Here is a 10598-nt window from a genome sequence, read left to right as displayed (position 1 = left end):
GTTTGTGTGTTTTTATTGTTTGTTTGCCTTTGTTTTATCTCTAAACCCAGAACACAGGACTTTTCCATTGCAATCACTCACCCGAGGCGTTGGCGCAGGGAGGGAGGCACGGATTGGAGGTACCTGAGGACAGGCTGGGGAGAAAGCAGGACAGGGAGCCATGGCCAGGAGTCCTACATTGGGATGTACTTAGGCTTCCAAACCTAAATGGCCATTTCTCCCCAGAGGAGCTAGCCCCAGGGCAGGAGATGCAGCCTGCCACACCTTACATTTTGACCTTTATAGAGGAAACAAAGGCAGAGGCCAAGCTTACAGGTATGAATAGTCTCAAGGAGCCCGCAGTGACTGGATTGGAGGAGGGGACATCTGCCCCACTGTTCTTGGAACCAGACTGATAAAGATTCCAGGGTCCCAGCTGATCCCATTGGTCTCCATACAAGGGCCGCTGGCCAACCGAGGCAGAATAATATTTTGGGCCACTCATGGAGGAGTAGCTCTGGGTCAGGAAAAACCCATTCACCTCACGTCCTGTCAGAAACAGACGCTAAGTGATTAGATTGACGGCTGGCAGACAGGCAAAGAGGGCAGATTGGCCCCGCCTGCCTGCAGCCAAGGCCTGTGGAGACAGACACAAGCAGAGGACCAGGTAGAGCGCTTGGAGCTTTAAACAGGGTGCTAAAAGCCAAAGACAGTGCCTGACAGTGGCTAGCACGTAAGTACCTAACAGGAAACCCAGAATTGACAGACAGAATAGAAGAATGGGGTCCTAAACCAGCTCCCATGGGGCATTAAAACTTGGCTGAAGCAATGACACTTCACTTTTTTATTTTTCATTTATTTATTTATTTATTTTTATTTTTATTTTTTAATTTTTCTTCTTCTCTTCTCTTTTTTTCCTCCTGTTTTTCTTCTCTTTTCTCCATTTTAGTTTTTTTCTTTCCTTTCTTTTTGCCTCTTTTTTTGAATTGATCTTCTTTATCTGCTTTATTGATGGTTACTATTCTGGTCTCTGTTGGTTTATTCACATATCTAATTTGCTCTTCCCTGCTCCTACTCCATTTCTCCTTCTCTTTTCTTTTTCTTCACTACTCAATTTTTTTCTCTCTTCTCTTGCTCTTTTCTTCTCCTAAGATTTGGAAACAGCCTAAGTGTCCATCAATAGATGAGTGGATTAAAAAATCTAGTGTATCTACACAATGGAATACTATGTTGCTATAAAAAAGAAAGATCTCTTACTATTCTCAACAGCATGCTCAACAGCATGGATGGACCTGGAGAGCATTATGCTAGTTGGAGAAAGATAAATATCACATGATCTCACTCATTTGTGGAATATAATGAACAACATAAACTGAGGAACAAAAGTAGATCCAGAGACATAGAAGCATCGAACAGATCGTCAAACCTCAGAGGAAGGCAGGGGAGGGTGAGAGTGGAGGGTAAGTGATCAACCAAAGGACTTGTATGCATGCATATAAGCATAACCAATGGACACAGACACTAGGGGGGTGAGGGCATATGCTGGAGAGTGGGGGAGGCTGGGGGAGGTCAATGGGGAAAAGTAGACATATGTACTACTATTTGTAATACTTCAAACAATTTTTTAAAAAGAAATTATGACCTATATATATGCTGTCTACAAGAGACCCACATTAGAACAAACGACTGACACAGACTGATAGTGAATGGATGAAAAACAATTTTTTAGGCAAATGGAAATGAAAAAGAAGTTGGGGAAGCAATACTTATATCTGACAAAATAGATCTCAAGGTGAAGGTCATAACAAGAGATAAGGAAGGCCACTTCATAATACTAAAGGGATCCATACAATAAGAGGTTATAATTCTGGTAAACATTTATGCACCAAATAAAGGAGCATCTAAATATATGAAAACACCTCTGGAAGATATCAAAGGAGAGATCAACAGCAATACAATCATAGTAGGGGACTTTAGTACCCCACTGACATCATTGGATAAATTTTCTAGACAAAAAATCAACAAAGAGCCCCAGCTGGTTTGGCTCAGTGATAGAGCATCAGCCTACAGACTGAAAGGTCCCAGGTTCCATTCCGATCAAGGGCGCATACCTGGGTTGCAGGCTCCATCCCCAGTAGGGGGTGTGCAGGAGGCAGCCAATCAATGATTCTCTCTCATCATCAATGTTTCTATCTCTCCTTCTCCCTTCCTCTCTGAAATCAATAAAAATATATTTTTTAAAAAATCAACAAGGAAACAGCAATCCTAAATGACACTCTAGAACAGATAGAACTAATTGTCATCTTCAGACTATCCCACCCCAAAGCTATGGAATATACATTCTTCTCAAGTGCACATGGTACATTTTCAAAGATAGACCATATGTTAGGACACAAGCTAAGTCTCTACAAATTCAAGAAGTCTGAAATCATATCAAGCATCTGCTCAGACCACAAAGGCATGAAAATTAGAAATCAGTTACAATAAAAATACTCAAACACAATCAAATACATGGAGGCTAAAAGAATGCTATTAAAGAATGAATGGGTTACCAAAGAATCAAAGAAGAAATAAAAAACATCTTGGGAACAAATTAAAATGAACACACAAAATTCCAAAATCTATGGGACACAATGCAAGAGGACTGAGTGATAGCACTAACAGCCTACCTCAAAAAACAAGAACAACTGATAATAAGTTATCTAACATAACAACTTAAAGAATTAGAAAGAGAACAACAAGAAAAGTCCAGAACAAGTAGAAGGAAGGTAATAATAAAGATCAGAGTGGAAATAAATGACATAGAGATAAAAAAATACAAAAGATCAATAAAACCAAGAGCTGGTTCTTCAAAAGGATAAATAAGATTGATAAACCCCTAGCCAGGCTCACCAGGAAACAAAAAGAGAGGACTCAAATAAACAAAATCAGAAATGAAAGAGGTGAACTAGCAACTGACCACACAGAAATACAAAGGATTGTAATAAAATACTATAAATGACTTTATTCCAACAAATGGAAAACCCTGGACAAAAATGGACATATTCCTAGAAAAGTACAACCTTCTAAAATTCAATCAGGAAGAATCAGAAAACCTGAATAGGCTGATAACTACTGATGAAATTGAAGCAGTAATTTTAAAAAAACTCTCAGCAAACAAAAGCCCTGGTCCATACAGATTCTTGGGAGTTTTACCAAATATTCAAAGAAGAACAAACACCTATTCTCCTCAAACTATTCCAAAAAATTCAAGAGGAAGGAACCCTTCCAAACTCTGTCTATGAGTCTAGAATTACCCTAATCCCAAAACCAGTTAAAACATGATTAAAAAAAGAAAAAAGTGAACTACAGGCCAATATCCCTGATGAACATAGATGCTAAAATCCTCAACAAAATTTTAGCAAACTGGATCCAGCAATACATTAAAAAGATCATACTTCATGACCACGTAAGATTTATTCTAGGGATGCAAGGCTGATACAATATTCACAAATCAATAAATGTGATACAACACATAATCAGATTGCCAGACAAAAATCACATGCTCATATGAATAGATGCAGAAAAAGCATTTGACAAAATCCAGCACCCTTTTTTGATAAAAACTCTCAGCAAAGTGGAAATCGAGGGAACATACCCCAACATAATAAAGGCCATATATGACAAACCTACAGCCAACATCATACTCAATGGACAAAAACAAAAACCATTTCCCCTAAGAACAGGAACAAGACAGGGATGCCCTCTTTCACCACTCTTGCTCAACATAGTACTGGAAGTCCTAGCCACAGCGATCAGACAACAAGAATAAATAAAAGGCATCCAAATTAGAAAGGAAGAAGTAAAACTCTTATTATTTGAGGTTGACATGATACTGCACATAGAATACCCTAAAGACTTCATCAAAAAACTACTAGATTTAATAAATTAATTCAGCAATATAGCAGGATACAAAATTAACACCCAAAAATCCATAGCATTTTTATACACCAATAGTGAACTCCCAGAAAGAGATATAAAAAACAATCCATTTACCATTACAACAACAAAAATTAAGATACTTAGGAATAAAGTTAACCAAGGAGGTAAAAGACCTGTACTCTGAAAAGTACAGGACATTGAAAAAAGAGATAGAGAAAAATATACACAAGTGGAAGAACATACCATGTTCATGGATTGGTAGAATCAACATCATTAAAATGTCCATACTACCCAAAGCAATCTATAGATTCAATGCAATCGCTACTAAAATACCAACATATTACACAGACCTAGAACAAATACTCCAAACATTTACATGGAACCAAAAAAGACCCCGAATAGCTGCAGCAATCTTGAGAAAGAAGAACAAAGTTGGAGGAATCACAATACCAGATTTCCAGTTATACTACAAAGCCACTGAACTCAAAACAGCCTGGTACTAGCACAAGAACAGGCATATAGGTCAGTGGAACAGAGCAGAGAACCCAGAAATCGACCCAGGCCACTATGCTCAATTAATATTTGATAAAGGAGGCAAGACCATACATTGGAACAGAAACAGTTTCTTCAATAAATGGTGCTGCAAAAAAAAATGAAACTAGACCACCAACTTACACCATACCATACACAAGAATAAACTCAAAATGGATAAAAGACTTAAATGTAAGACATGAAACCATAAAAGTCCTAGAAGAAACCACAGGCAGCAAAATCTCAGACATCTCTCATAGGATTATGTTTACCGTTACATCTCCTTGGACAATGGAAAGTAAGGAGAAAATAAACAAAAATGAAAATAAAATGCTTCTGCACAGCAAAGGAATCCATCATCAAAATAACAAGAGCGCCCACTACTTGGGAGAACATATCTGCCAATGATACCTCTGATAAGGGATTAATATCCAAAATATATAGGGAGCTCGTACAACTTAACAAAAGGGAGACAAACAATCCAATTTAAAAAATGGGCGCCCTATCCGGTTTGGCTCAGTGGATAGAGTGTCAGCCTGCGGTCTCAAGGGTCCCAGGTTCGATTCCCGTCAAGGGCATGTACCTTGGTTGCGGGCACATCCCCAGTAGGGAGTGTGCAGGAGGCAGCTGATCGATGTTTCTCTCTCATTGATGTTTCTAACTCTCTATCCCTCTCCCTTCCTCTCTGTAAAAAAATCAATAAAATATATTTTTTTAAAAAAATGGGCAAAGGACTTAGACAGTTCTCCAAAGTGGATATACAGATGGCCAAGAGACATATAAAAAAATGCTCAAAGTCACTAATCATCCAAGAGATGCAGATCAAAACGACAATGATATATCACCTCACACCTATCAGAATGGTTATCATCAACAAATCAACCAATGACAAGTGTTGGCAAGATTATGAAGAAAAGGGAACCCTAATACACTGCTGGTGGGAATGCAGACTGGTGCAGCCACTGTGGAAAACAGTATGGTGTTCCCACAAAAAATTAAAAATGGAACTCCCATTTGACCCAGTCATCCCACTTCTAGGAATATACCCTATGAAACCTAAAATACTCATTAGAAAAAATATATGCACCCCTATGTTCATAGCAGAGCAATTTACAATAGCTAAGACATGGAAACAGCCTAAGTGCCCATCAGCAGATGAGTGTATAAAAAAACTGTGGTACATTTAAACAATAGAATACTACATGGCAATAAAAAAGAACGAACTCTTATCATTTGCAACAGCATCGATGGACCTGGAGAGTATTATGCTGAGCAAAATAAATCAGTCAGAGAAAGATAAGTATTACATGATCTCACTCATATGTGAAATCTAATGAACCAAATAAACTGATTATCAAAAATACACCCAGAGTCATAGAAGCGAACAGACTGTTGAACCTCAGAGGAAAGGCAGAAGAGAATGAGTGGGAAGAGATCAACCAATTAACATGTATGCATATATGGATAACCTGTGGACACAGTCAACGGGTGGTGAGGGCCTGGGAGGGTGTGGGGGGAGGACAGGAGCAGGCTGGATTGGGTTAATGAGGAGAAAAGGAGAACCCATGTAATACTTTCAACAATAATTTTTTTAAAAAAAAACTAACAAATATTTTAGTAGGGCCTATGTCAAACATAGAGAAACATCTAATGATCTGGATTATAGACCAGGCATAGAAACATATTCCTCTCAGAACCATGAAGATCATTGCCAAAACAAAATAATTATTTGCCATGTTGGGGGGAAAAAACTAAAACCAACTATGATGCTAAATTTACTGCTACTTCTTACTGGTTTAAAAAAATTTAAGAATCATAATTCATTAATGTGAAAGTGAACAGTGAGTCTTTGAGTGCTGATGTGAAGGCAGCTAAAAATTTTTGGAATGTTCTGCATAAGCTGATTGTAAAGAAAAAATACTTGCCAGAGAAAATATTCAATATGTACAAAACCTCTCTATTCTAGAAACAGATGCCTGAAAGAACCTTTACCTATAATAAGGCCAAGTCATCGCCAGGTTTCAAGGCTTTTAAGGACAAAATAACAGTCTTGTTTGAGAGCAATGTTGCAGGCTACAAATTGAAACCCTTTGTGAAATGCCACAATTGAGGAACCCAAGGCCTTTAAAAATGGGCAAAGGACCTAAGTAGACACTTTTCCAACAAGAAGACATAAAAGAACAAACTCCTTCAAGATGCCCTCCTAAATTGCTGTGCCAGCAAAATTGAGAAGTACTGTTTGGAGAACCACATACCTTTCAAGACTTTGCTTATTGTTGATAATGCAGGGACATCCTCCTTTTATTGGTGATCTCTATCCTAATATCAAAGTGATGTTTTGCCCTCTAAAAAAACTTTTTCCCAGACTATTGCTGCAACTGAAGACACTACTGCAATTCTGGGAGAATTGAAACATCTGTAACTGCATCAAGAACCTTTCTTAGACTTCGGGTGATGTCACCAAAAAGTATACAAATGGCATCTGGAAAAAGACACTCAAGAGGTTCATCCAAACATCAAAAGATTTGCCAAGGATGAGGCAGGTTGCAAAAATCAACAAGGCTGTGGTTGAGATGACAAACAACTTTAACATGGGTGTGCATGAGAATAACATTAAGAGGTGGTTCCCGAGGAATTGACTAATAAGGAGTTGTTGGAACTGGAACAGGAACACATGGCAGAAAAAGAGGCAAGAGAAAATGAAACTGAGGGGTAGAAAAAATAAGAACCCCATTCCAAGGAAATTCACAGTGAAGGATTTAGCAGAAGCTTTTGAAAACCTCAACAAGCTCCTTAAATGTTTTGAAAATAGGGATTCCAGCACGAAAAGGTTTTAATTACTGGAAAAGAATGTTCATGGTGCATTATCTGTTTACAAGTAAATCTATAATTTTTTTTTTAAGAAGCAAACCACCAGGGACATATTTCTGAAAACATTGACAACTCCTTAAGAGCCTCAAGCAAGTCATTCAGGAGGTATTCCAAAAGAAGGCATGGTTACCATAGGAGATCACTGCTCCAACTGTGTTACTGCCCTTGAAGACCTTCTAGTGCAGCGGTTCTCAACCTGTGGATCGTGACCCCTTTGGGGGTCAAACGACCCTTTCACAGGGGTCACCTAAGACCATCAGAAAACACATATATAATTACATATTGTTTTGTGATTAATCACTATGCTTTAATTATGTTCAATTTGTAACAATGACATTGGGGGTCACCACAACATGAGGAACTGTATTAAAGGGTCCCGGCATTAGGAAGGTTGAGAACCACTGCTCTAGTGGGACAAGTTGTGGAGGTGGAAGACAGTGATATTGATGATTCTGACCTTACACGTGATCATCAATATGTTTGTGTTAGTTTTTAACAAAAAAAAACTAAGTAAAAATATTTTTATTAAATTTTTAAATAGAAAAAGAGCTTATAGAATAAGGATATAAAGAAAGAAAATATTGCCCTGACTGGTTTGGCTCAGTGGATAGAGCGTCGGCCTGCGGACTCAAGGGTCCCAGGTTCGATTCCGGTCAAGGGCATGTACCTTGGTTGCGGGCACATCCCCAGTAGGGAGTGTGCAGGGGGCAGCTGATCGATGTTTCTAACTCTCTACTCCTCTCTGTAAAAAAATCAATAAAATATATTTTTTTAAAATATTTTTGTACATGTATGTGTTTGTGTTTTAAGCTAAATTTTTTTACAAAAGAGTCAATAGTTTTAAAAATATTGTTTATAGAATGATGTCAGAGGAATGGTGGTGTGAGAGCACACCTTATCCTCATGCCCTGAAATATCAACAAGTTAACCAACGATAATTCAACAAAGAAATCCCTGCTATCACAGAGGCATGCCTGAGAGACCCACACATTGAAACATCTAAAGGTGGGCAACCAGAATAAATGGGGAGACAAGAAGGGAGGAAAGCACAGACGGTAGCCCAGGAGGAACAGAGTGGTCTGAGTCAGCAGACCCCTGACAGAGCATGGGGGTCTCCCTTGTGGCCGTATGGTGTGTTTCAAAAACCGTAATCACAACTCCCAAAACTGGCCTCCTGTTACCCTTAGAGTTGGGGCCAGGAGCATGTTATCTCTAAACCAGAGAGCTGTTGCAGTAGACTGCTATTTCCCTCGGTTACTGAGACCCAAAGAGGGGTGCTTGAGGTAGAACCACATGGAGGTCAGGGGTCACCATTATGGTGAGGGCAAAACAAACCCCAGCAATGCAGCTGTGTTGTCTTACAGAAGCCATGGGGGTTCAAGACTTGGAGATCACAGAGCTAAAAAAATCTTGCAATTCAGTGCCATCTACTGGAAAATGATAGAAATACCTCTTCAGATAAAACTTCTATCAGACATACTTATAGGAAGATAAATGAGTAGGCAAAGGAGAACAGCAAATACCATAAATAACCATAGTAATGAGGATGACCAAAAAGAAAATGAAAAATCCCCAAAAAGCAAGCTGGAACACATGGAAATATGTGGTGTACATGACAGAGTTTTCAAGATTGCAGTTCTGAAAATACTCAACAAGATGTGGGAAAATACATACCAGCAATTCAATGCACTCAGAAAACAAATCAAAGAACAAAACAAGTTCTTTATCAAAGAGATTGAAATTTTAAAAAGAACCAATCAGAAATCCTGGAAATGAAGAATGCAATTAAGGAGATTAAGGGTGAACTACTGAGCATAGAAAACAGAATCAACCAGATGGAGAAAAGAATTAGTGATATTGAAGATAGGAATCTAAAAATGACGCAGAAGGAAGACGAGAGAGGACTAGATGTAAAGAAAAGTAAAAGAGCCCTGCGAGAGTATCTGACTTCATCAGTAAAAGCAATGTTAGAAATACAGGCATTCCAAAGGAGGAGGAGAGGGAGCATGGAACGAAGAGTCTATTCACACAAATAGTGGATGAGAACTTCCCAAGCCTATGGAAAGAACTAGATCCTTGAATCCAAGAAGCAAACAGAACACCTAGTTACCTCAATCAACAGAGGCCCACTCCAAGGTACTTGGTATTAAAATTGTCAAAACTTAATGACAAAGAAAAAATTCTCAAAGCAGCCATGGAAAAGAAGGAAATGATCTACAAAGGAAAACCTATCAGAATTTCTTCCAACTTCTCAGCAGAAACTTTACAAGCAAGATGAGAGTGGAACCAAATATACAAATGTCTGAAAGAGAGAAATTACCAGCCACGAATAATATATCCAGCAAAATTATCCTTTAAGTATGAAGGAAAAATAAAGATGTTGCCAGACATACAGAGGCTGAGGGATAGCACCAGAAAACCTCCATTTCAGGAAATACTCATGGGAGTTTTTCTACCTGAAACAAAGAACAAAAGGTCACAACACTGTGAGTAAGATTATCTAAAAAACTTACCACATAAACAGGGATAAGTTATGACAACAAAAACATAGAAAGTTAAAGGTCTGAACTGGCAAAGGAGGATGAAGATCAGATGCACTAAAAAAAACAAACTACAATATATATGCAATTTGATTTTTTAACAAATCTAATGGTAACCACACACAAAAATCCCAAAACCAGGACACATCGCTTTAAAAAAAAAAGAGGAATCAGAGGGAAAATGTATGGAATACCACCAAACAAAAACAACAGACAAAAACACAAAAGAAAAATCTATTAAGGCACAGATTACCAGAAAGCAAAGGATAAAATGGCTATATAAAATCCTCATACATCAATAATTACCCTAAATGTAAATGGCCTGAATTCACCAATAAAGAGGCACAGAGTAGGAGAGTGGATCAAAATACAAAACCCAACCATAGGCTGCCTTCAAGAGACACATCTAAGCTGCAAAGACAAAGGTAAATTCAAAATGAAGGGTGGAAAATGATTCTCCAAGCAAATAATATCCACAGAAAAGCAGGTGTATCTATTTTACATTTTATAAATAGATTTCAAGATAACAGGAGACAAAGATGAACACTTTATAATGATAAAAGGGACACTACATCAAGAAAACATAACACTTCTTAGTATATACACACCAAACCAGGAAGCAACAAAATATACATAAAACTACTCACAGAACTAAAGGAAGAAACAAACCAAAACACAATCATAGCTGAGGACCTTAATACTCTATTGACAGCTCTAGACAGATCAACCAAACAGGAAATCAATAAAGAAATATCA

This window comes from Myotis lucifugus, unplaced genomic scaffold (genome assembly GCF_000147115.1).
Source record: "Myotis lucifugus unplaced genomic scaffold, Myoluc2.0 scaffold_27, whole genome shotgun sequence".
NCBI lineage: Eukaryota > Metazoa > Chordata > Mammalia > Chiroptera > Vespertilionidae > Myotis > Myotis lucifugus.
The sequence above is the reverse complement of the archived record's forward strand: the minus strand, read 5'-3'. Positions refer to the sequence as shown.